Source organism: Lissotriton vulgaris, chromosome 12, assembly GCF_964263255.1.
Source record: "Lissotriton vulgaris chromosome 12, aLisVul1.2, whole genome shotgun sequence".
In the NCBI taxonomy this organism is placed as follows: Eukaryota; Metazoa; Chordata; class Amphibia; order Caudata; family Salamandridae; genus Lissotriton; species Lissotriton vulgaris.
The window spans coordinates 301,577,765-301,604,095 of record NC_141700.1 but is presented as its reverse complement, the minus strand read 5'-3'; the positions used below and the strand labels follow the sequence as shown (position 1 = coordinate 301,604,095).

The 26,331-nt window shown below is 40.1% G+C and overlaps 1 long non-coding RNA gene across 1 annotated transcript in view; it reads left to right on the top strand.

Moving 5' to 3' along the window:
- Positions 1-24,120, top strand: part of LOC147674011 (uncharacterized) — a 62,674-nt gene extending 38,554 nt beyond the window's left edge. Inside the window, exon 3 of the long non-coding RNA XR_015302533.1 lies at positions 22,661-24,120. This is a non-coding gene — a long non-coding RNA (uncharacterized LOC147674011). The remainder of the gene's footprint in view (positions 1-22,660) is intronic.
- Positions 24,121-26,331: the final 2,211 nt, after the last annotated feature.

The following is a 26,331-nucleotide window of genomic DNA, read 5'->3' as shown; positions in this document are numbered from 1 at the left end:
GCACTGTTAAAAGCTGCAAATAAAGCCTTTAAATTACAATCAATGGCTCGTGTCTCAATAAAGTATTTTTCAAATGCACCATATCCAATACAAGTACAAGTGACTATACAATCAGATTTTAGAATTCCTTGACTATTTTTGAGTTTTCAAGTTCTCTCTTCAAATGTACTCTAGGTCTTGCAAAGGGGTTCTGAAACCCCGACTGAATCTTAAGATGTAAACCTCATGATCATGGTGTAAATAGTTGTGCCTGGCACACAGTGCATGGATGTTTGCTAACATGCTCTTTACCATTGCGGCTACTGCTGTAGCTCTTTCCCAACCGCCAGCACATGCTGCAATAGAAAAGAGTACGTTTCTGATCACAGTCCTGGCGGTTGCATCATAATACGGCAGGTGGGACCTCCAACTCCTTGTCAGGTGATCACATTCCTGCAACGATGTCAGTCAGACGTTCATCAACCAACATCATCATTAGGGCCATGATGTTAACAAATCTAGAAATTCACTGAAAAACAAAAAAGGTTAAGGGATGTTATAGGAAATGGACTTAAGAAACCTTCAAAATTAACTAAAAGAACAAAGATTACAGGTAAGTTATAGTTAGGTTCAAATTTTACACACCCAAAACCATAGAAATTCAGCAGCTATAGTTATACTTATCTGATGAAACTATAACTCATGCCATAAGGTAAATATAACTCGCTCCCTGACCATGCACTCCAAACTACCCGATATATTACATCAGTCCTGACATCTTCTATGACATCGTTGTTAATATCACTGCAAAATTTGCAATTAAATTATTGATGAGAAAACTGTGCATGGCAAAGGCAAGAGTTATAGTTACCTTTGGTATGAGTTATAGTTTCTTTAGAGAACGGCTCTAGTGAACCAAAAGCCATATACAGTAGGGTTGACTGCTTGTTGTGGGTTGGCTGCTGTACCTAGCCACGCCTTTCAACCAACTCCCACACCACATGCTTAAAGGTCATGCACAGCCAAGAAGAAAATAAGTTAATAGGATTTGGATGCGGTATACAATACATAAAAACTGAAATTCACACAAAAATAGTTAGGTTGAAGTTATGGGTAGGATTGGTTATAGCACCCTAAGGTATATTCACTTAAATCGACAGTCCGAGTACAGGTATTGATAGGAATTAAAACTGAAATTCACCAGTTAGGGTTTGCTCCACTATCCATAACTCACAAAAAAGCTGTGCAAACTATAACTCGTGCACCAAATGCAATGCTTATGACCGCACTCAAATTAAAAGAAAAGCAACAACACCAAAAAGCACAATGTAATTCCCAACTCATTCAAAGCATACTCAAACCAATAAATGATACTATATTCCTAGTTGTCACCCTGATTGTGTCAATGATAATGGGATATGCAATCTTACCTCTAAGATAATTTATGGCATTTATAATTGCATCTGGTACATCAAGGGTTAGGTCATCCCGATTTGGAGTGTGAGTTATGCTTTGCATGACTATTTTGCAAGCTATGGATTTCAGACCCAACCATAAATCGCAAAAAGCGGACATTTTTGTGGTTTTATTTCCTTAATTAACACTTGAGAGAATTTCTTATTGATGTCAGACTCCAGACTTGTCACCACAAACTTGTGATGGCAATGAAGTAACATGTTACGCAAGTTATCTATTATATATTTTTATTACATGTACTTTTTGATGCTATCAGCATCAACACTATGATTATTCCCAACAGGGAAAGGTATAATGATAAGTGAAATACCAGAAAATAGAATTTGACTGCAGTAAAAACATTAGAAAATTTATTAATTGTGTAGTAAAGTATAAAGAGCTTCCGATAAGAATGTGTTGCTTTGCTTTGTTAAATTCATATTCTAGCTATAGACACCAGGTTGCTGAAGCTACTGCCAGCAAGGCTAGTTAATTACAGGCCATGGTTGTCACTAGAATGTTCAGCAACCATAAATAGGCTGTTTATAATATGTTGAGATTTTGGAAGGTATTTCTTCTATATTCAAAGGACCCTGACGGAAATTAAAACATTCTGGTTTTGCTTTTCTTTCACAAACAGACGACTGATTAACTAAGCTTAGAGTTGATTGAAGAATCTCTTGAAATGTTCACCTAACAACGGTCCCTTATTGTATTTAGAATGTTCAATTTCTGCTTTAGCATTCATGAAGAGGCTATTAATTAACTAATGGCCAATTTATTGTGGAGGCTCTCATTTGACATAATTTCCACAAAGTGTAGAAAACAATTAAGGGTTAAGTATGATATATGAGTTTTTAAACTGTTGCATTTAGTGCAGTAAAAGCATGCAAAAATGTAAACGTGGATGTGTGTGTGTGCGCAGCCAAACATTTACTGGTGTGCTAATAACTTTGGTGCCATTTGAGGAGTTATCTGGAAATTTGACACATACCTAGCAAAACTGGCTACATTTTGGAATGCAAAGTGTTCTGTATGGACATCAAGGGGATAAAGATTCACAGAGGAAGCAAAAAAGGCGTATTTTATATTGTATATCCCAGTTTTGCTCCCTGCTATTTCGAAAAACACTGAACAGATTCACACTGACTTGGCATAGAAGCAGAACTTCACATAACAAGGGTAATTGTATGGTTTGGTATAAATATGTGCAGCAGTTAATTTTTGATATTTGCATTTTAAAAAGATTTCCTGTTTGTTAAATTCTTGAGGGACGTGAAAGGATTTTCCTAAGAATACACACCTATCCATACAAACCAGACTTAACTTTATGATAAACAGAAAACACATCAACGCTTTGGAGTGTATGAAAAAGGCTTCGAGCCTAGAAAACTAATACTTTGAATGGTGATGTTAGCTAACAGAGTGTGTGAGATCGCCCTATTATTTTAGCAGCAGATTGACATTAGTGGTGCTAACGAAAATACCAGAAGTACAGTGTGGAGGAATATTCCGTTCTGCAGCTCTGGGAGCTCCGCGTAGTGCTTAACATTGCAAATCTATGCGGACTCACATAGAACATGACTGAATACATTTTCATGCTTTTTGAATGTGTCTCTGACTAACGCATTGATCGTTGTGTACAGTGCGGATACAAAAGACTGCACTGCTACTCCCCATCTATCTCCATGGAGAATAATTGGGAAAGGACGGCCATTCACTTCTTGGCCTGGGTGTTAGAAACATTAACATATAACAAAGCACATTAATACTATTGTGGCTATGTCAGACGCTGAAGGGTTGGGAGTTGGGACTGCTAAACAGGGGTTATCAAAAGCAGGGTTCCCATCCTATTAGGGAACATCATAAGTGCTCGATATTCACTTCAGTGGCCGGCTCGTCAGAATAAATTAAATAAACTTCCGCCTCAATCTAACACCTCAATTTCCCATTGCTTTACTAAAAACACAAAAATATATACAAGATAAGTATTGCAGTCTAATATGTATACTGGTAACCTCTTCTAGAAATACTCCATGTATAATAAATTGCAAGTACAATGTGAGCATTAACCCCTTCGCAGCGGGGGTAATTCCCACATGGTGTGGGGGTGGAGGGGCGGCGCGCGCGCCGCGGGGCTCATGACGAGTCCAGCTCGTCATGAGCACAGCTCCACTGTGCCTCATGACGAGCTGGGCTCGTCATAAGCGTCCATGAGGTTTTTAATATAAATGTACCATCTTTCCCCTTTCTCTTACTTGCATGGTTAGAATAATTTTGTTTTTCTTTAGAATGTTCTTAATGAAGGTTATACATCACCAAATGAAATCCAGTGAGTTGTACTTTATCTTGCTGACAGACATCAGTCCGAACTACCTCATAACTGTCTGGACGAGTGTTTATCTCTGTCATCTAATTTATTAAAATATGGTTCGTAGGCTTACATTTATGGAAATGACAGGTACTACACTGAATGATCAACTGACCACAAATTGTGGCACACAATTAATATTCAGATTCTCTCATGCACTAAATAAGCTTGCACTGCAGATTTCAGGGTTTGATATTGATAACCAGAGCCAGGCTTCAGTACCTGAAAGGAAATGTCACAATTCTCATTGAATGTTTCTTTGAGAATCTGTAAGTAGTTCCTTCTTTCTTTTTGTGCAGTTATTGTTAAGAGTCTTTAGACGACAGACCAGGTGAATGGTGAAGAAGAATGCTGATATAGAGTCATATTCACATGGGATTCACCTTGTCTGATTTTTGAGGGCAGAATGTACTCTTTCAGTGCGTAACTAAGCATATTTGGCAGCATGGCAGTTCTAGCCCTGAGCGCAGATTTGTATAAACTAGCACATCTGGTACAAGGTAGTACAGATGTGTCTGAATTTGAATCCTACAGATCTTCCCTCAGAACACGGTACAAAAACGGGCAAAATCTGATTATTTCACTGACAGGAATTAAGGAGTTAAACAGTTGCCTCTGCTGTTCTAACTGGACATTCTCATTCAAGAAGGACCCTCTCTAGCAAAAAGAAAGGGGTCTTACACGAATAACTTCCACGTTGAAACTAAGCACAACTTGTCCTGTATCTTCTCCATACATCAAAACGGCCATGCTACTCCTTCAGTCCGACCATTCCCGCCTGTGCCCTTCCTTTTTGCTAGGGTATGCAAGCCATTTAGGACTCTCCTGGTTCACTTATCTCTCCATGCCCCTTTAACCAGCTGTCCTGCTTATCATAGTTTTGCTCCGCATAACCAACAGGGCCCTGGTCTAGTACCTGTCCCCATTCTCTCTCAATAAGCCACACTCTGACTAAGTGCCACACTCTGACTAAGACCCCCTGTTATGCTCATTGGACTTACCCACTTACCCTATCTCTAATAAGCAAGGGCAAAGTGGATGTACGAGAGAGATAAGACCATATACTACAGGATACTTGTAAATTCAAACGTTTATATAAATAAATCTTCACATTTATTCTGAAGTCAAGCTTGTCAATTCACAACCAGAGACGGAATCGAGGGTCTCCTTCATCCCTCCGTTGTTCGCAAAGAAAGCTGACGAATGCGGCCTCGGCTATAATACATCGATGAGTCATCCTTGACTCTACTATTGAATACCATCCATCAACACAGATTGTCATGGTTTAAACAATTACAGATACTGCAAATAAATTCCAGTATGCTTTAAGACTATCAGTACTCCCCCTCACTGGGTGCCTATCTGGGTCCCAATTGAGTACCCTCCTTTTACACTCACTTCCTTGTGGTGCACAATTGTCACTCTGACAGTGGATGCTATTTTCAGATGTCCCTTCATTGTTAGGCCCTGAAGAGACCCCTTATTGTTGGCGGGGCTGAAACGTCATAGACAAACCCAAAACGAACCATTTACCAGCCTCTACCACTGTATTAGAAGGCTGTGATCATTTATTTTATTCTTCTGTCATGGTCGGCTTTATAACTTTGGAAACCATTTTTTATTTCACAAAATGTCACAAATTGTTATGTAGGTTCTATATTCACTGGGGACACTATGCACTTGACTTCATAATAAATGTGAAAATGTATTCATATAAACGTTTGAATTTACAAGTATCCCATAGTATACGGTCTTTTCTCTCTCTGACATCCACTTTGCCCTTGCTTATTGCCATTGTGCTTTGGATTATAGTTTATTAGTTGCATTTGTCCACAGGAACCACAGCTTAAATTCAGTGGCACAGCAAGTCAAGAACCCACGTCTGGGCATACCCTTGGCCACTTACGGCTAACATAGTAAGCACAACAAGATGATGGACGAAGTGCTAAAACTTTTGAACCACTCACCCCCAGTCTAATAATCTGGTTTAATCCAGCGATCTTTTCCTCACTATGCTACCCCAATTTGGACCCAGCCATGTGCAAATCAGTCTTGAACCTGCTCCTCATGGGAAGAATCCGGCCCAAACTGCCTGGCATGGCCCTCCCTCGACTGGAAATAAGCAACCTGGGACCGGTTTCAGGGTATCACCTCTCATTAGCCAGGCTAGCTTGAATTAAGTGGAACAGCGAACACGAGACCCACGTATAGGCATACCCTTGGCTACTTAGGGCTCACATAGTAAACACAACAAGATGATGGATGGATTGCTGAAACTTTTCAACCACTCACCCCCAGTCAAGACATATGGGTTTAATCCATTGTTCTTTTGCTTAATATGCCACCTCAGTTTGGAACCAGCCATATGTATGGATCACTGAAATAATATCTACTACCAAAATATCGAGTTCCCAAAATATCGATGACAAAATATCGAGGGACAAAATATCGACTTTCTATCTTCACTAAGGTAAGTACATAAATATCGACTTTAAAATATCGAGTGTTACAAATATAGACTGTCAAAATATCGATTTTTTTATGTCTTTAAAATAAGTTAAAACTATTATAATATTACATATATTTAATATAAACATTGTTAAAATTATTACATAAATGTAACATTATTACATAATTAATGTAAATTTAAAAATTAATAATAATAATACATATATATATATATATATATATATAAATACATGTTATTAATAAAACATATAGAATATATTTACCGTGGCATAGCAAAAGGTTTACATTTAATGTAACCACTCCAGTGGGTGCTACATTACAGAGATCGTTGGATAGCGTAGGGGTAAAAATTACTATTCCCACTCCAGTGGGTGCTACAGTAGAGAAAGCGTACGCCTGTCCCCAAAAAACCAAAACTGACCCTGAACCCTAAAAATATCCCTGTACCCCAAAAACCCAAAACTGACCCTGAACCCAAAAAATACCCCTTTACCAAAAAACCCAAAACTGACCCTGAACCCTAAAAATACCCCTTTACCCAAAAACTGAAAACTGACCCTGAACCCTAAAAATACCCCTTTACCCAAAAACTGAAAACTGACCCTAAACCCTAAAAATACCCCTTTACCCAAAAACTGAAAACTGACCCTGAACCCTAAAAATACCCCTTTACTCAAAAACTGAAAACTGACCCTGAACCCTAAAAATACCCCTTTACCCAAAAACTGAACACTGACCCTGAACCCTAAAAATACCCCTTTACCCAAGAACTGAAAACTGACCCTGAACCCTAAAAATACCCCTTTACCCAAAAACTGAAAACTGACCCTGAACCCTATAAACACACAACCCGCTACAGAAAATAAATTTTAAAAAATTAATTATTTATCAATTATTTATTTTAAATTGATTACCAATTATATTTTAATTATTTACTAATTATTATTTAATTAACAATAAGATTAAATTTACATAATTAATTAATTATAATTAAATTACTTCCCACCCTATTCCCCTATAAACACACAACCCGCTACAGAAAATAAATTAATAAAAATTAATTATTTATCAATTAATCATTTTTAATTAATTAACTATTATATTTTAATTATTTACCATTATTATTTAATTAACAATGAGATTAAATTTACATAATTAATTAAATATAATTAAATTACTTCCCACCCTATTCCCCTATAAACACACAACCCGCTACAGAAAATAAATTACTAAAAATTAATTATTTATCAATTCATAATTTTTAATTAATTAACTATTATATTTTAATTATTTACCAATTATTATTTAATTAACAATTAGATTAAATTTACATAATTAATTAATTATAATTAAATTACTTCCTACCCTATTCCCCTATAAACCCACAACCCGCTACAGATTTATATTACTCAAATATTATTAAAAATTAATAACTTACCTTATTTTCGATATTTTTGTTGTCTGTATTTTTTCTAGTCTATATTATGTCTAGTCTATATTTTTGATTCGATATTTTGGCTATTCTAGTCGATATTAGTCGATATTTTTGTTGTCTATATTTTGTCTAGTCTATATTTTGTCCAGTCTATCTTTTTTACTCGATATTTTGTCCAATCGATATTTTGGACTCGATATTATGTCTGTTTACCCATATGCATATCAGTCTTGACCCTGCTCCTCATGAGAACAGTCCAGCCTTTACTGTCTGCCCAGGCCTTCCCTCGGCTGGAAACAAACATCTTGGAAACGGTTTCAGGGTCTCACCCCTCATTAACCTTGTTAGCTTGAATCCAGTGGCACAAACAGCAAGGCACCCTCGTCTGGGCTTACCCTTGGCAACTTAGGGCTAACATAGTAAACATAACAAGATGATGGACAGAGTGCTGGAACTTTTCAACCACTCACCCCCAGTCAAGCGATCTGGGATTAATCCATTGTTCTCTTGCTCACTATGCCACCCGAGTTTGGACCCTGCCATATGCAAACCAGTCTTGATTCTGCTCCTCATGGAAGAGTCCAGCCTGAACTGCCTGGCCAGGTACTCCCTTGACCAGAAACAAGCCTCCTGGGACTGGTTTGGGGGTATCACTCCTCATCAGCCAGGCTAGCTTGAATCCAGTGGCACAGCGTGGCAGGGACCCATGTCTGGGCATACCCTTGGCAACTTAGTGCAAATATAGTAAACACAAGATGATGGACAAAGTGCTGAAACTGTACAACTACTCACCCTCAGTCAAGAGATCCGGGTTTAATCCATTATTCTTTTGCTGACTATGCCACCCCAGTTTGGACCCAGCCATATGCAAATCACTTATGACCCTGCTTCTCATGGAAACAGTCCAGCACAAACTGCCTGGCTAGGCCCTCCCTGGACCAGAAACAAGCATCCTGGGACCACTTTGGGGTGTCACCCCTCATCAGCCAGACTAGCTTGAATACAGTGGCACAGCAAACAAGGGACCCACTTCTGGGCATACCCATGGCCACTTTGGGTGAACATAGTAACGAAAAGATGCTGGACGAAGTGCTAAAGCTGTTCAACCACTAACCCCCAGTCAAAAGATCTGGGTTTAAACCATTGATCCTTTGCTCACTATGCCACTCCAGTTTGGACCCAGCCAAATGCAAATGAGTCATGACCCTGTTCCTCATGGGCACAGTCCAGACCGAACAGCCTGGCCAGCCCCTCCTTGGACGGAATCAAGTACCTTTGGACTGGTTCTGGGGTATTACCCCTCATCAGCCAGGCTAGTTTAAATCCAGTGGTGCAGTGACCAAGGGACCCACCTATAGGTATACCCTTGGCAACTTGGGGCGAACATAGTAAACACAAGATGATGAACAAAGTGTTGAGACTGTTCAACCACTCTCCCCCAGTGAAGAGATCTGGGTTTAATCCATCGTTCTTTTGTTCACTATGTCACCCCAGTTTGGACCCAGCCATATGCAAATCAGTCTTGAACCTGCTCCTCTTGGGAACAGTCCAGCCTGATCTGCCTGGTCAGTCCCTCCTTGGACTGGAATCAAGCATCTTGGGACGGGTTTCAGGGTATCACCCCTCATTAGAGCAAGTAACCCATGTCTGGGCATACCTTTGGCAATTTACGGTGAACATAGTAAACACAAGATGATGTACAAAGTGTTGAAATTGTTCAACCACTCACCCCTAGTCAACAGATCTGGGTTTTATCAACAGATCTGTGTTTAATTCATCTTTCTTTTTATCACTTTGCCACCCCAGTTTGGACCCAACCATATGCAAATCATTTTGACCCTGCTCCTAATGGGAACAGTCCAGACGACTGCTTGACCAGGCTGTCCCTGGACTGGAAACAAGCATCCTGGGACCTATTTTGGAGTATCACCCCTCATAAGCCAGGCTAGCTTAAATATAGTGGCACAGCAAGCAAGGGACCCACATCTGGGCATCCCCTTGGCCAATGTGCAGCATTTGGCCCATCGTCTTCTGTTTTTCCTATTGCCCTAAGTGGGAAGGGCATGCCCAGACATGGGTCCCATGCTCACTACGCCACAGGATTTTAACTAGCCCGGCTGATGAGGGGTAGTACCCCAAAACCGGTGCCAGGATGCTTATTTTCCAGTCGAGGGAGGACCTGGCCTGAAAGCTCGGGCTGAACTGTTTCCTTGTGGAGCAGAGTCAAGGCTGATTTGCATATGGCTGAGTCCAAACTGGTATGGCTGGGAGAGCTAAATAAGGATGGATTAATCAGATCTCTGACTGGGGGTGAATTTTTCACAATGTTCAGTATTCTGTCCATCATCTTTTTGTATTGCACAAACAGAAATATATAGCCCGAGTTCCCATCTCAAGAAATAAGACACTGGTATTTAAATACCCGTCTGACAACATTGTATATCTAATTTCATAAGTGGCAGGCAAGCTTTTTTATATGTGCAACCGAAGAACAAGAATCTTTGTTACATGTAACGTTATTGTGTGCGTTTTAGGGTGAGAGGTTGGAAATGCTTATCTGAGCAGATTTAGATGTGCAGCAAAGGCAATTATTTGCTTGTCGTAAGGAAACTCGTCAAGATGTGCCAGTTACTAGGGGCATTTTTAAAACCTGTTCTGATCATGTTAACCTTTTATCAATAAGATTTTTTGTTTACCATAGTAAGCAATTCGTTGTGTTTTTATGTACGTTTTCTACGTAGCACTGCCTCGAACGGAGCACAAAGCACACTTTACACACAGTCCTTTATCTGCAGCAGTTTTATTCAGTTCTACACCTGCCCGTGTAATACTAGTATTTCCAAGAGTTCACATATGCGCGCATAAACAGAAAGCAGCTATATTTGAGCTTGTCAAGTGCATTGCAATTATAGTAACATATTACAAAAGGAAGTTATTGTTGGATAGCAGGCGCGCGCATAGCGAGAACAAGAGAGAGCGAGGGAATCCAGTAGGGGTGTTCATAATTATTTTAATACAACTTGACACCCTTTGAGAATGAATATCTGTGGGTAGCGCTAATAAACAGAGCAATTAACTGAGTTCTCATAGTATTTCGAAGTTGGAGCCCAACAATGTTTTTTCACGTCTGCAGGACCTAAACAGGCCATTAAACTCACGCTGAGTTGTCGCTGAAGGTGACACGGCCCTTACAAGCCGACACACCCGCTTGCCCTTGCAGGAGCTCAACAGTTCAGTGACAGGAAAGCAACGGCCTTCGGTCTTATGCAGGGAGGGTTTCTGCTGCAAGTGGTGCAGGCCGGGGTCTCGTTTGTTTCCACCCGTCCTGTCCTGCTCCGGAGGATGTTATTGATAGGCAGCCATACACTTGATCCCCTGAAGGGGGCAGTACTGCTGTGGCTGCCCCTCTTCCTCTGACAGGTTTCTACAGCTGCTGGCAAACCGCCTCCGGGCTCAGTAAAATCGGTGCCAAATGGAATACCACCATCTGACGGGCAGGACAGGGAATCGAACCTGTAAACTCGTATTTGATTCAGGGATATTGTAAAATTTCAGACGTGGGTCGAATAGTTTTGCCTATCCAAATTAGGGAATACAACTAGGTGAGTTCATTGGCCAAAGGTTACATCATCTCATTTCACCTTATTTTTGTTGTATTAAGAAGGGGGTGAAATATGTTTCCTTTCATTTTTATAAATGAAAGATGGGACTGATTTTGAGGCCAATTATAGTATCTTTTGATTTTTTACATGTGTAGCAAAAACAGTGCAAAATCATTTTGTTCTGTGTTTTTAATAATTCTTCCTAGATTAGTAATTGCTTTATGAATAAATCTGTACATTACTCTTTGAGATGTGTTTTCTAAGCAGGGCTTGTGCTGCTCTTGGCTTTACTGCCTGTTTCCTTGAAACAACTCAGACATACAAGATTTAAAAAACTTTTAGCAATTAATCAGCGTGCAGCAACACAGTGTAAAATCTTGTTGTTGTGTTTAGTATTACAATGTCAGTTTCATAACACAATGGAACACTTCAAGATAATTTATATATGTCAGGAGGTAGTCTGTGATAATGACCGTAACTTTCTGCACACTTGCCTTAAGTTATATGTTCCTTCAATTATATCCATTCAATAATTAGCTGCTTTGAAGTTATAATTAAGATTCTGAGAGATAGGAATTCCTAGGATTTTAATATAAATATATACATATTAATGATATTAATTATTCTCTCCACCTGAATACTTATCATGCGAGCGTTACCGTTAGGTGAACATTTCAGTGGCACCTTAACATTTAAAACTAAAAAACGCTGGATTTGACCAGTTATAGTTATCCGTTTTGTCACTGTTGATGTCATTGCAAATGTTGCAGTGATGTTATCAATAATGTCATAGAACATGTAATAAATGATGTAATATATATTCACTGAAAAAATGATGGTTTCAGGGATGCTATAGTTAGGAAATAGAATTTAAAAAACTTAAACATTCACTGAAAAAAACAAAGGTTGTAGGGATGTTATAGTTAGCCTCAGATTTCTCTCATACAAAACTACTAAATTCAGAAGTTATAGTTACCTGAGCTAACTATAATTTACGCCCCTGCACTGCACTGCTCATAACCTCACATATTACATCACTCGTGGCATGTTCAGTGTCATCACTGAAGACACCATTTCCATGTCAGAAATGCCAGCATGGAAAGGTTGTCGGAAACTGACTTTGTAATCCCGACGGCAGAAACGCCATTCATAGGAGATTACAGTGCAGTTCTGAACGGGCGGCGGACTACGTGAGCCCATCAGAATTGCGTTGGAATTACCAGGTGGTTAACACCCTGAGCGCGAACATCGTAATTCGGCGCTCGGAGTGTAAACTGACCTTGTTGATTGGAAAGCCTCAGACCGTGGCTAGAAAGCTTTTCACTAGCGTCAGAGGCTTTCCAACCAACATCAGAATCAACCCCTCAGTGTGTGAGTGAGTGCATGAGTGTAACAGTGGGTGTATGAGTGTTTGAGTAGGTTTGTATGTCAGTGTGAGAGAGCATGAGTGGGGTTGTAACTGGGCATATGAGTGTCTGAGTGGGTCTGTGAGTGGGTGTGTGAGCCTCAGATGATCAGTCAGTGCATGAGTCTCTGAGTAGATCTGTGAGTGGGTGCAAGAGAGTACGAGTGATTCTGTAAGTGGGTACATGAATGTCTGACTGTATCTGTGAGTGGGTGTGCATGTCTGAGTTTGTCTGTGAGTTGGTGCATAAATGAATGGGTCTGTAAGTGGCTGCGACAGTGTCTGAGTTGTTCTGTGAGTGGGAGCATGAGTGCCTAACTGATTTTGCTAGTTTTCTGCTCATTATCTGTGGGCCTGGCTGGAGCTCGTGGAGTTTCACTCTGCGGAATTCCACGGAGTTCTGTGAGCAAGTAGAGATTTGTCGGCCATCCGTAATGAAGTCCCCATGACTGCTGAGAGTCATTGGGGGCCAAGAGCTCCTATTCTTGCCACTAGTAAGTCCCCCACTTCGGAGGCCCTGCCCCTTTCTTAATCACTCTGCAAGCACACCTTCTGGGGCACTACTGGCTGGGGAATGAAGTCCCCTTGGCTGCTGAGGGTCGTGGAGGCCAAGAACTCCTTTTGTTGGCACCAATTAGGCCCACACAGCAGGATTGCTGGTACATCGTCGGAAGGCTCCCCTCCTTTCTCAATTACTCAACATAGGGACCTACTGGCATGCTACTGGTTGGGGGAAGAAGTCCTCTTGGCTGCTGAGAGTCGTTGGGGGCCAGGAACGCCTATTGTTGCCACAAGTATGTCCTCCATAGCCGGATTGCTGAGACCTCGTTGGAGACCCTACCATCCTTTTCAACCACTCTCTCCCATGACTTAAAGTGCACAGAGTTGGTGGCAGCTGAGGCACTTTGCACGATATGGGCCTCCCACCACGTGGCAATGCCTTGAGTTTTACTGAGTTAGTGCCACCAGAGCTGGTATGCAGCCTGCGATGATACGTAGGCCTCGGTACACTATCCTTGCAATCAAGACCCAATTTGAATTGTGAGCTCGGCTTGACCACATGTACGCTGCACAAAGAAGATTCCTCGGTGCAGTGCATTGATATGTTATCGGCCATTGCAATATCAAGACCCAGAATCAAATGTGCGAACTTCTGGCTGTCAAGGACGCGGGCCCCGGCCTTGGTGGTCGCTTCAGCACGTCATGGACCCTCTTGAACACAAGCAGGTGGCAGGAGGTGAGCAGAGAGGCTTGTTGGCTCAGCGGCAGGCAGTCACCTCTGGACAGCGGGTGTAGATGGGGTGCAGCAGCCTGGGTGCGCAGGGGCTGGACAGCGATGAAGGTGTGTGCAGTTGTATGTACTCTGCCATTACTGGCTCTATACTATTCAGATGAATGCACTTGAGGCCTGCAGTATGTCCCGGCACGTGGTTGGAGACACACCGATGGCGGAAAGGTGAGCAGTGAGGTCTGGGAGTGCAGGGGCGGGCAGATACCTCTGGGCGGTGGGAGTGGATGGTGTGCAACAGTCTGGGTTTGCAAGGGCGGGCAGACACCTCCGGCCGGTGGGAGTGGATGGGGTGCAGCAGCCTGGGAGAGGAGGGGTGGGCAGACACCTCTGGGCAGCGGGAGTTGATGGGGTGCAGCAGCTTGGGTGCGCAGAGGCGGGCAGATACCTCTGGGCGGCAGGACTGGATAGGGTTCAGCAGCCTGGGTCCGCAGGGACGGCACAGCGATGAAGGTGTGTGCAGTTGTATGTACTCTGCCATTACTGATTCTATACTATGTTTCAGATGAGTGAGCTTTAGGACTTCAGTATGACCCGGCATGTGGCTGGAGACACACCAGTGGTGTGAAGGTGAGCTGGGAGGGTTTTGTCTGCAGTGTCGGTACTCATTCTCCCTCTCCTCCTTTCTCTCTCTCACTCTCTTTCTCTCTCTCTTCCTCTGTCTATCACTTTTTCTCTCTTTCTCTCTCTCTTCCTCTCTCTCTCTCACTCATTCTCCCTTTCTCTCGCTCCCCTTTGATGGGCGCATGATGAAAAATCTTATCTTGGTTTTTGTCTTGCAGGCTGTGATTCACAGATGTCGAGGGATGACACGCCATGGCTGTACCTACTTTTATTTTGTTGTTTTTTGTAAATAAAATGTTTTACATGTAAATCCATAGATGACTGTGATTCTCATTTGTCCAACTTCACGTGCATCTTCATTGTTATAATTGTGCAACATTAGTCGATTTGTTACGTTCCAGATTTCGGAAGGTTGCAGTCACATTTGTTTGTCGGAGGGTCAGGGGGGATGGCAGACAAAGGGATGGTGGCAGGGGGTGTCGGCGCACTCTTGGGTGTCCGAGCTGCATGATCGTTGGCCCCATGGCATCTGTTGTCGTTCAGGTGTGGCTGTGGGCTGGGCTCCCTTTCATGTTGCAGGTAGTAGTCCGATGTTACACCAGGTCAGAGCAGGTGTAAACTTCCTGGTGCTGATGCACCTTATCGTCTGTTTAGTGTTCTTTTCACCGATCTTGCTGGTCATTGAGAATTTTGCGAAGTGGTGTGTTCACTGCTTGTTGCATGGGAACGTCTACTCTGCATCTCATTAGCGATATTTGCCGGGGTCACTCGTGACAATGTTCTTTGAGGCTACTATCACTGATAAACTGGTGATATGGGCTGTTTGCACCAGCTTGTAAATGGTGCGTTAAATTTATCACCATTTTGACTGGGATAAGGTGCCGTTAATTCGTTGATGTGTCCTTGAGAATATGCCCCTCGGTGTTTTAAACACCTGAGAAGTATTAGAGTACCACGCTGCCAGCCGTGCACCATTCATATTCACACTAGGGGGTCGTGCTGAAAGCCCACTAGGGTTGCGACTCCAAACTTTTTTGAAGTAAAAAAACCGTTCACTTTCAGTAATTTACATTCGCCTTGTGGACCCCATCCCCCAAGGCATGCCCACATCTACATTTTTTTTTTTTTTAAAGGGGAGGGGGACCGTGTTGGCCCTGGGGACCCTATCCCCTGGGGCCTGGCCTCTTTGTTGGGGAGCATGGGGGAGCCCCAATGCCCCCACGGTCCCGCCAGCTCCCCGCCTCCTGCAGGAGCCGGCTTTGCTTTTTGGCAACGGGAGCTGCTAAGAAGCAACTTCCCTTGCCCAAAAGCAATTCTGCGCTCCTTTATTAAAGCGAGAGGACGTTTTTCTCCTCTCGCTTCAATAAAGCAAACCAGGGTTTGCTATCACAAGGTGGAAGCCATGCTCCCGCCCTGTCATAGCAAACAGCAATGTCCTGGGGGTGGACCCCCTGGGACATTGCAAAAGCCGGCCCTGGGGGGTAGTGGTCCCCAGGGCCATCAAGCGCTCCAGGAGAGCCCAGAGGTGGAGGTGGTGGCGGGATGGCCATGTGCCCTTCCGCACCTAATTTACATAGCCCCGAGGAGGTGGTGGTATAATTACATGATTGCCCCGGGGACCTGGCCCAACTAGGGACTCATTTAAATGAAGTGGGGAGCCCCGCTTAATATATTTTTTTTTGTCCAGATTTGTGCACCCAGCGCGCTTTCGAACGTTTTTTAAAATAAAAAAAATAATTTGGGGGGTCCTTGTGGGACCCACTGAGCAGGCCTAAGGGGTCAGGGTGTTTCTACCTTGCCCCCTTTTCTTCACTTTTAACTTTGTTTTACTATTTTCTTGTTACTCAGTTCTACCGAGTTACAAGAAGGCTTCCAACACTTCCTGGTTTGGATTGTTGGCAGCCAATCACAGTTAAGCTTGTAGTCGAGAGGGTTCGCGAACCCGACTCATTCCTAGATGTCGAAACTTTTATTTTTTTAATTTCTCAGCAACTACTGAACGATTTACATAATTTAAAAAAAAGGTCGCTTTCTGAACCAAGCACTACCTTGTTTACAAATTTCTTTTTTTAATTACATTCAGCAGTTCGGGCTTTAGTCTTGGCTAAAGTTTCCTATGGGAAATTGATTTTCCAACTTTTATTTTTTGAATTTCTCAGGAACTACTGAACGGATTTACAGCATTTAACAAAAAAGGACTCCTTCTGAACCAAGGGCTACCTTATTGCCAAATTTGGTGTAAATCCATTCTGCAGTTCGGGCCGTTTCGGGACCCCTTTTTTTTCTCGGCCCCCATTTGGTGAATCACCTCGAAACTTTCAAGACAGGAGCTGACCTGAGTTGATCACAAGTTTTGAAGATTCGCCAAACGGCGCTAAAGTTATTGGAAAAACAAAAAACGCTTTTCCTAAGGAAACTAGGTCCTAACTATAAATACCTACTGGCGACCGCCAGTAGGTAATGTGTATATATATATATATATATATATATATATTCACTGAAAAAACCATAGGTTATAGACCATATATAGCTAGGAATTCGCATAAAACCTTATTTTACTCACACAAAACCATTGAAATTCCATATATAGTTAGTTGCACTAACTATATATCGCGCACCCGCAATCCACTGCTGATGATGTCACATATTACATCATTCATGACATGGTCAGTGACATTACTGATGACATCACTGATGACATCTCAAATGACATCACTGATGACATCTCAAATGACATCACTGATGACATCACTGATGACATCTCATTTGACATTACTGATCACATCACTGATGATATCATTCATGTGATAATAAGATGAACCTCTTCAGACTCTAATATAACCTTAGATACAATCAGTGTAAACAGACACTCACAGACTGTCACTCATCCATGGAGTTACTCACAGACCCAGTCAGTCATGCAAAGAATCAATCACACCTCCATTTCCTCAACTATACAGTTATACAAACTTTACTTATTCAAACATATACTAACACATATTTACTCTCTTATACAATCCCTGATACAAGTTCACAATGATCCATACAGCCACTCACACATTCACTGGCTCTTATGCACAGTTATTTATATATGTCAACTCTCACATGTACTGTGTTTTATATATGTACTTACTTTGACATGTAGCACTGAGATATCCATTCACTCACCAATACACTCATGCACACAGTCAACCGCCCATACAGCTGTTTCCACATGCACTTTTGAAACCATACATCTAGTGAATCAATTGCTCACACATCTATGCACAGAGTCATACACCTCCCAGCCACCCACACACACACTCAGTTTCCCATACAAATACTTGGGCAACCAATCAATAACCCATATAGTTACTCATATAGCTACTTATCAACACATGCAACAGTTTACAGAACAACAGACATAATGATGCACAAATTAAGACAGTTTAGTCACTAACCCATGCACTCAGTGAGACACATTTAATCACTCACTCATACAGTCAGTCATGCACCTACTAAATCCTTCATCCAGACACTTATGCATCCACTCATTCTTCAATATGTAAGACATATTTTAACTTTCCAGAAACATACAGTCACTGGATGTTGTCATCAGTGATGTCATCAGTGATGTCATTTGAGATGTCATCAGTGATGTCATCAGTGATGTCACTGACCATGTCATGAATGATGTAATATGTGACATCATCAGCAGTGGATTGCGGGTGCGCGATATATAGTTAGTGCAACTAACTATATATGGAATTTCAATGGTTTTGTGTGAGTAAAATAAGGTTTTATGCGAATTCCTAGCTATATATGGTCTATAACCTATGGTTTTTTCAGTGAATTTTTAAGGTTTTGTAAATGCTAATTCCTAACTATATATGGTCTATAACCTATGGTTTTTTCAGTGAATTTTCAAGGTTTTGTAAATGCTAATTCCTAACTATATATGGTCTATAGCCTATGGTTTTTTCAGTGAATATATATATATATACATACATATATAAACATATATCATCTGTATATCTATATAAATACAAACATAAATGCATGCATACATATACTTATATGCATACAGATGCATGTTATTTACATGAAAGTTGAAAAAACACTAATAAAAGCAAAGCTAAAAAGCCACCTCATTACAAACAGAATGGCTTTAACTTAAACGAGGGCGAGATCCATTGCATTTTCAATGCTTGTTTACTTTGGTTCCATCAAGAAGGCATTCAGATGTGTCACACATTTGCCATAAATTCTGAATGTTAGCACTCTAGTTGCACATTAGATCACTGTAGTAAAGCTACTGCTCACCAGGGACGTCTGCTGCTGGTATTCAAAGTGCATGTTTCAGTCTGCATGTCGGAATTTTTTAAATGAAATAGAAGAGGATTTGAGAAGTCACTCAAAATGATCCCTAATTTTTCTTTCTGAAGCACTAATCATACTTTCTATGGCAAAATTAACCCCCTCATGTTGTTCCTTTTTAAATTGAGTGTTTTCAGACTTACCACTTCATTCCAATCAAGATGGCTTCTGGTGTGCCATACTTTTGTCATAAGTAAGACTGTTAGCGCTCTAGTTGTTCTTTAGAACACTCTGGGACATTCTGTCATTGGGCTATACTTGGGGTACATCTGGGTGATATTTGGGCTACATTTAGGCTCTTTTGTCTCTGGTGGCCATCTTGGGAGACTGTATGTCAGAATATTTTAATGAAATTGAAGAGGGTTTGAGAAGTCACTCAAAATGTGCCCTAATTTTTCTTTCTGCAGCACTAATCATAATTCATATGGCAAAATATACCCCCTCATTTTGTTCCTTTTTAAATTAAATGTTTTAAGAGTTACCACTTTATTCCAATCAAGATGGCTTCCGGTGTACCATACCTTTGTAATAAATAGGACTGTTAGCGCTCTAGTTGTTCTTTAGAACACTCTGGGACATTCTGTCATTGGGTTATACTTGGGCTACATCTGGGTGATATTTGGGCTACATTTTTGCTCTTTTGTCTCTGGTGGCCATTTTGGGAGACTGCATGTCAGAATTTTTTAATGAAATAGAAGAGGATTTGAAAAGTCACTCAAAATGTGCCCTAATTTTTCTTTCTGCAGCACTAATAATACCTTCTATTGCATAATATACCCCCTCATTTTGTTCCTTTTTAAATTAAATGTTTTAAGAGTTACCACTTTATTCCCATCACGATGGCTCCAGGTGTGCTATACCTTTGTAATAAGTAGGACTGTTAGCGCTCTAGTTGTTCTTTAGAACACTCTGGGACATTCTGTCATTGGGCTATACTTGGGCTACATCTGGGTGATATTTGGGCTACATTTGGGCTCTTTTGTCTCTGGTGGCCATTTTGGGAGACTGCATGTCAGAATGTTTTAATGAAATAGAAAAGGATTTGAGAAGTCACTCAAAATGTGCCCTAATTTTTCATTCTGCAGCACTAATCATACTTTCTATGGCAAAATATACCCCCTCATGTTGTTTCTTTTTAAATTAAATGTTTTAAGAGTTACCACTTTATTCCAATCAAGATGGCTTCAGGTGTGCCATACCTTTGTAATAAGTAGGACTGTTAGCGCTCTAGTTGTTCTTTAGAACACTCTGGGACATTCTGTCATTGGGCTATACTTGGGCTACATCTGGGTGATATTTGGGCTACATTTGGGCTCTTTTGTCTCTGGTGGCCATTTTGGGAGACTGCATGTCAGAATGTTTTAATGAAATAGAAAAGGATTTGAGAAGGCACTCAAAATGTGCCCTAATTTTTCATTCTGCAGCACTAATCATACTTTCTATGGCAAAATATACCCCCTCATGTTGTTTCTTTTTAAATTAAATGTTTTAAGAGTTACCACTTTATTCCAATCAAGATGGCTTCAGGTGTGCCATACCTTTGTAATAAGTAGGACTGTTAGCGCTCTAGTTGTTCTTTAGAACACTCTAGGAGGCTGCAGTAGAATACAAAGGAATCAACTGACAGTCTCTGTCCTTGTTGGATGTACATGTTTTACTGAGAATGTCAGACTTCATTTTCACATGACTGAGAAAGATAATGTGAATTTACAGAAAATATGCTTTCAGTTTAGCTTATAGATCCCCTTCCAAAACACTGTGGGAAAATCATGAGATATTAGTTTTCTTTCAAACAATATTCATGATATCACAGCAGAAGGTTTTTTCACATGGTAAAATCACCTTAGAACCCACCACAATTCCTAAAACGAGTATGGTACCATCAACAAATGATTTATAATGTAACTAAAGTCCTAAAACCCTCTATTAACTACAATGCTTTTTAGTGAGGTGCTATCATGTATATTGCTCCAAAAAAATGGCTGCCAACACTTCTTGGATGAAGTGCTGACAGCCAATCAGATCAGATGTGTGGTTAGGCTCCGCCCAGATATATATCTTTTTTTGAACCTAAATTACTCAAAATCCACTGGAGCACATATATTGAGACCTAGCAAAGGCACATCGGGCTAACAGTCCCTACAATTTTGCCAAGTTTCGTGCAAATCCATTCAGCCGTTCGAGCTAAAAGTGAGGCCAACCGCCCTATGGAAATTAACATGGGAAAAACGAGTTTTGGGACCCCCCTTTTTTCTCGGCCCCCCCTTGATGAAACCCCCCCAAATTGTCAGGGGCTGCTCAGAAACAAAATGTTCCATTTTCCTGAAAATTTCAGCCAATTCCGTCCACAAACGCCAAAGTTATTAGGCATAGAATTTTCAAAAATCCCATAGAGAAAAAATCCTAACTATATATACCCACTGGCGACCGCCAGTAGGTAATATATATATATATATATATATATATATATACACATAAAAAGGAACGAATATATGTACACTCAGAAAGGTCCAAGCTTGTGATTTATTACACAAGCGTGTGTGTGATAAATCACAAGCTTGGACCTTTCTCAGTGCATGGATCTTTTTTCCTTTTTAAGTGCATCTGAACTCATTGGCTTGCTCCGCCGACATATTGTGCCAACTGCCTTGGGCCACGTTTCCTGCAAGGAGCGTCTTTGTGTGGATATATACATATATATATATGTGCAAAAAAAGAGAAGAAAGAAGCAGAGAACTCTGGGTAGTTCTCAAGTTTAGGTGCAAAGCAGCTCCTGTATAGAGCACCCTCAACACCAGCAACACTCTAGATCTGCTCACCTCAAATGTCTGCTTTTCTATAACAGTCTTTAAGCATAGGATTAGCACAGTGCCATCCATGCTGAGATAGAAAAGGAAAATGTTTTGCCATTTCTACAGCAAAGTCTTTAAGCATAGGACTAGCACAGTGCTGTCCATGGCGAGCTGTAAGATTACAAAAGCCTTTTACAACTCCAGGCATAGTATTACAGCTTTGAATTGGGAAAATACCAACCAAGACAATATATATATAAACCCAATGTAGATCGTTACTTACCTACACATCTTACTCTGTTGATATTTTAGTTTTTAATCATTTCATAGCACAATACTTCAGTATCGTACCAACTTTGAAGGGCTCACATAATTTTTAAAAACCAGGAATAACACAAGAACAGTTCAGTTGCACCAACAACAGGCTGTCCTTTACTGTCTCTACCTTCAATTTCCTTAAGTTCAACAAAAATTGTATTAAAAGTAACAAGGTGTCAATGAGAAATACAAAGTAACAACTTCAAAGCAATATATATAAATGATGCCATTATAAGAACATACAAGACAAATTCATGAATAACAATATTCAAGAAACAAAATACATAAAGGAAACCTTAATCAATGAGTTATAAAGAATAAGAGTAACGTTAAGGGAATCAGGGTGGCTTAAGAACTTCTTGCTGTGATAGATGTAGCTGAGAAAAGCTTTTGGCACTAACATCAAGAAATGTTGTGACAGGTGACTATAAATCCAAACGCTTTGTTGCTAAATTTGTAGGGTAAACAAACACAGTATCTAATCTATGATTATAGCAAACGGCATGCCAACAGGCTCTATAAGAAATGTTTCTGAAGTCGTTCCAGTTGATAGTGATTTGTTGAAAATGCTACTGCTAATAGCAGATCAATAATTTTGACATTAAGTCTCACATTTTCCCAAATAGGTGAAAGACTTCCGAAGAAAATATTGATAAAAGAAAAAGAAAACTCAGTACCAAAAATGAGGTTAATTTGAGCGCATACTTGCTTCCAAAAATTACATACAGATGGACAAGAAAATAACATAAGAAATAAATCAGCATTAGGAGATGAACATGTCCAGCAAGCTTCCGAAACAGTGGAGAAACTCTTGCTTAAAGCCTGAGGTGATAAGAAAAGCCTATTGTATACAAAAAATAAAGTCTGCGTTGTATTTGCTGCTGTGGAAGATTTTCGTAATTTAGTCCATAAATTCTTCCATATAGGAATTGGCCAAGATGTCTGGAAGTCGTGCTCCCACAACTCTTCTGTATTAGATTTCTGTCTCAACACATCATTGCCCTGTAAAAAACTATATATGGTGGATGCTTTGTCTGTATGTTTTAATAGAGCATGTACATTATCAGAAGTAGTAGAAAGATTAGATAAATGAGAATAAGTAAGCATCACTGCTTCCTTTAAAAGATTATACAAATGAAGAAGGTAGGTTAAACATGGGAAAAGACCAAACAAATTGAGTGAGAAAATAGTTGGTGAACCCAGAGTAAACCCCTCTGTCTCCAAGATTTCCAATAAATGGGTTTATTGTAAATAAGCACATGTTTATTATGCCATATTGTAGATTTGAGTAAGAAGTCAGTGGTATAATGAGTAGGGGAAGGTGATGATTGAAGTAGTTTAGTGGTGAGTTTAATTATGGGGTAGAGATGGACTGCGTTTTGCGTGAGAAAGAAAGATATTCCTGAAAGGAAAAGGGGGAAAGGACTAGTCGCTCGATTGATGTCCATAGAGGGCAATCATCTGTGGGTTCAAGTAGCCATAGGGATGCCTGACGTAAAAGGAATGCCTTCTGGTAAGCCTGAAAGTCAGGGAAATGAACTCCACCCTCCATTTTGAAATGGTATAACCTTGAAAAGGACATTCTGGACTTCTTATTATTCCAAAGAAAGGAGGAAAGAAGGGAATTAATCTTCTTAAATGATTTGGTAGGGATTGGAACAGGTATATTAGAAATCTATATATATATAAAAACAAAAGTATGTCTGTCTGTTTGTCCTTTATGCATGACTACACCATTCATCTGATCGGCATGAAACTTTGGGAAGTTGTTGAGTACATTCCCGCGAAGGTTTCTGGAAAAAAAATAATGTGTTAAATATCGGCCCCCAAGGGCCTTCATAATCTTTCCAATACTGAACGTTTACAATTTCCGGTGCCACTCGCTTTTGCAATGACCATCAACACAGCACAAGGACAATCGCTGCAAGTGTGTGGACTAGATTTCGAGAATCCGTGCTTCTCACATGGACAACTGTATGTGGCCAGCTCACTCGTCGGAAAACCTTCTGATTTATTCGTGTAGGCACCAGACGTAAAAACAAAAAATACTGTGTATCCACAAGCACTCGAATAAATAAACAGAATTAAAACAACACTTTAAAATGTTTTCCATATTAAAATGAATATGTTTCAATAAAAATGACACAATATAAATTAAATGTTATCATAACAAGTTTTGTTAAATTTCCTTTCTTCTGAGTTCGCAGCAACGCGCGATGGGTTAGCTAGTAGTGTATAAAACTATGGGCGATAGTATCATCTTAATAGTGTCTAGGCGCCCCCACCAAGACAGATAAAGGGGGTGCCACTTAGTAGTTAGGTCTGAAATCTTTTGAGTACATTTATTCATACACAGTGCTACTGTATCAGAAATACACAGTGCAATATGTAGTCCTAGGTAGTTAATGTAATTAGGGCTCCATGAAAAGTTAGAAGCGCTGAATTCTATTTTAAAGGTATACGTGGTTAAGGGTAAAATCTTGCATTTATCATTATTTAACTTATAACCGGAAATAAGAGAGTATGTTTGAACTTCAGCCAAAAAGGCAAGAATCAAGCCATTTGGATTTGATATAAAAAGCTAAATATCATCAGCATAAGCTGCAAGTTTAACATGGCAATTTAACGTTTGAAACCTTGTACATCCGTATTTTGAAGTAGTTTGGAAAGAAAAGGTTCCAGTGCCAAATTAAATAAGAAGGGAGATAAGGGACAGCCTTGGTAAACTCCTCTACCCAAATCCAAGAGTGAGGAGATAAAACCATTGGTGCAAACTGTAGCACGAGGGTTAGAATGGAGAAGAGAAACTATGGATGTTACTTTAGGACCAAAGCCAAACCAATTAACAGTGTGAAACAAATAGGACCACTCAACTCTGTTGAATGCTTTCTCCGCATCCAATGCAATTGCAGCTAAAGATTGTTTTAGGTGGGGGGATTTAGATAAAACATTAAAAAGAAGTTGCGTATTATCTGTAATGAATCTCCCTTTAACAAAAACAGACTGTTCCTTTACCAGCAAATTGGGTAGATAGGAATCCAGTTGGAGAGCCAATGCCTTAGAATTTTTTTTATAGTCTATGTTGACTAGAGAAATGGGTCTGCAGTTTTTACAAAATCTAGAATCTTTTCCTTCTTTAGGGATTAGGCAAATATGTGCTTCAAAAAAGGAACCCAAGAATTTTTTCGAAGAGTTAAAGGAATTTAACAAAGAATAGAGTTGAGGCAATAGAAGCTTGAAGAAATGGAGATAGAATTCATCGGTGAAACCGTCTGGACCCGGAGCTTTAACTTTTTCAGATGTTGTAGTGCAGCTAAGAGTTCTTGTTGTGTGAAGTCTAACACCAAAGGGGATAGATCTGAAGAAGAAAGTGGAGGTTTTGATAGGGTTGAAAAGAAATGTGACAAGGAATGTTCTGTAGGCTGTGTTTCGGAAGAGTATAGAGATTTGTAAAAGAGAAAGAATTTGTTTAAAATTTCATTGTCTTTAAATTGCAAAGCGGAATCTGCATTGTAGATTGGTTCTATATTAGATTTGTTCTGCCTAACTTTTTAATAGTTGGCCAATAACTTCCCCGCTTTATGTCTACCTCCATAAAATTTTGCACTGGACTTTAATAAGTATAATGATGCATCTTCAGTTCACTTTTTGTTAAATTGCAGTTTAGCATTTACAAGGGCTGCGTGACATTCTTTTTAATGAGATGTATAATAAAAATGCTCCAGTTTCTTGATGTCATGAAGGAGTTTTTTAGTATGTGTTTGTGCAAGTTTGCTTTTCTTGGCAACAAAACCAATAATAAAATTGCGTGCTGAAGCTTTGTAAGCATCCCAACTAGTGGAAAATAGCATGTGTTCAGTGTGATTCATTAAAAAAAATCCATTAAAAAAGTAGTGAAAGAAGCAGTAAACTCTGGATTTAAAAGAAGGGTATTATTGAAACGCCATTTTTTAGGGAGTGAGGATTTAGGTAAAATGTCAATGCCAATTGAGATAGGAGCATGATGGGAAAGTAGAATATAGCCAATTTCCGCATACAAGAGTGATTGGGATATATTATGGGATACAAAAATATAATCAATCCTTGACTGGGAATGATGAGTGGGAGAATAAAAAGTGTATTCTCTGGTAGTTGGATTACATAAACGCCATGCATCCGGGAGTTTATGTTGGATTATAGTGTGGACAAAAGAATATGCGGTTTATTGGGAACAAAAGAAAATTTAGAGTTTCTGTCTACAAATGGGTCAAAAGTCGGATTGCAATCACCAGCTAAAACAAAGTGATCCTCTATGGAA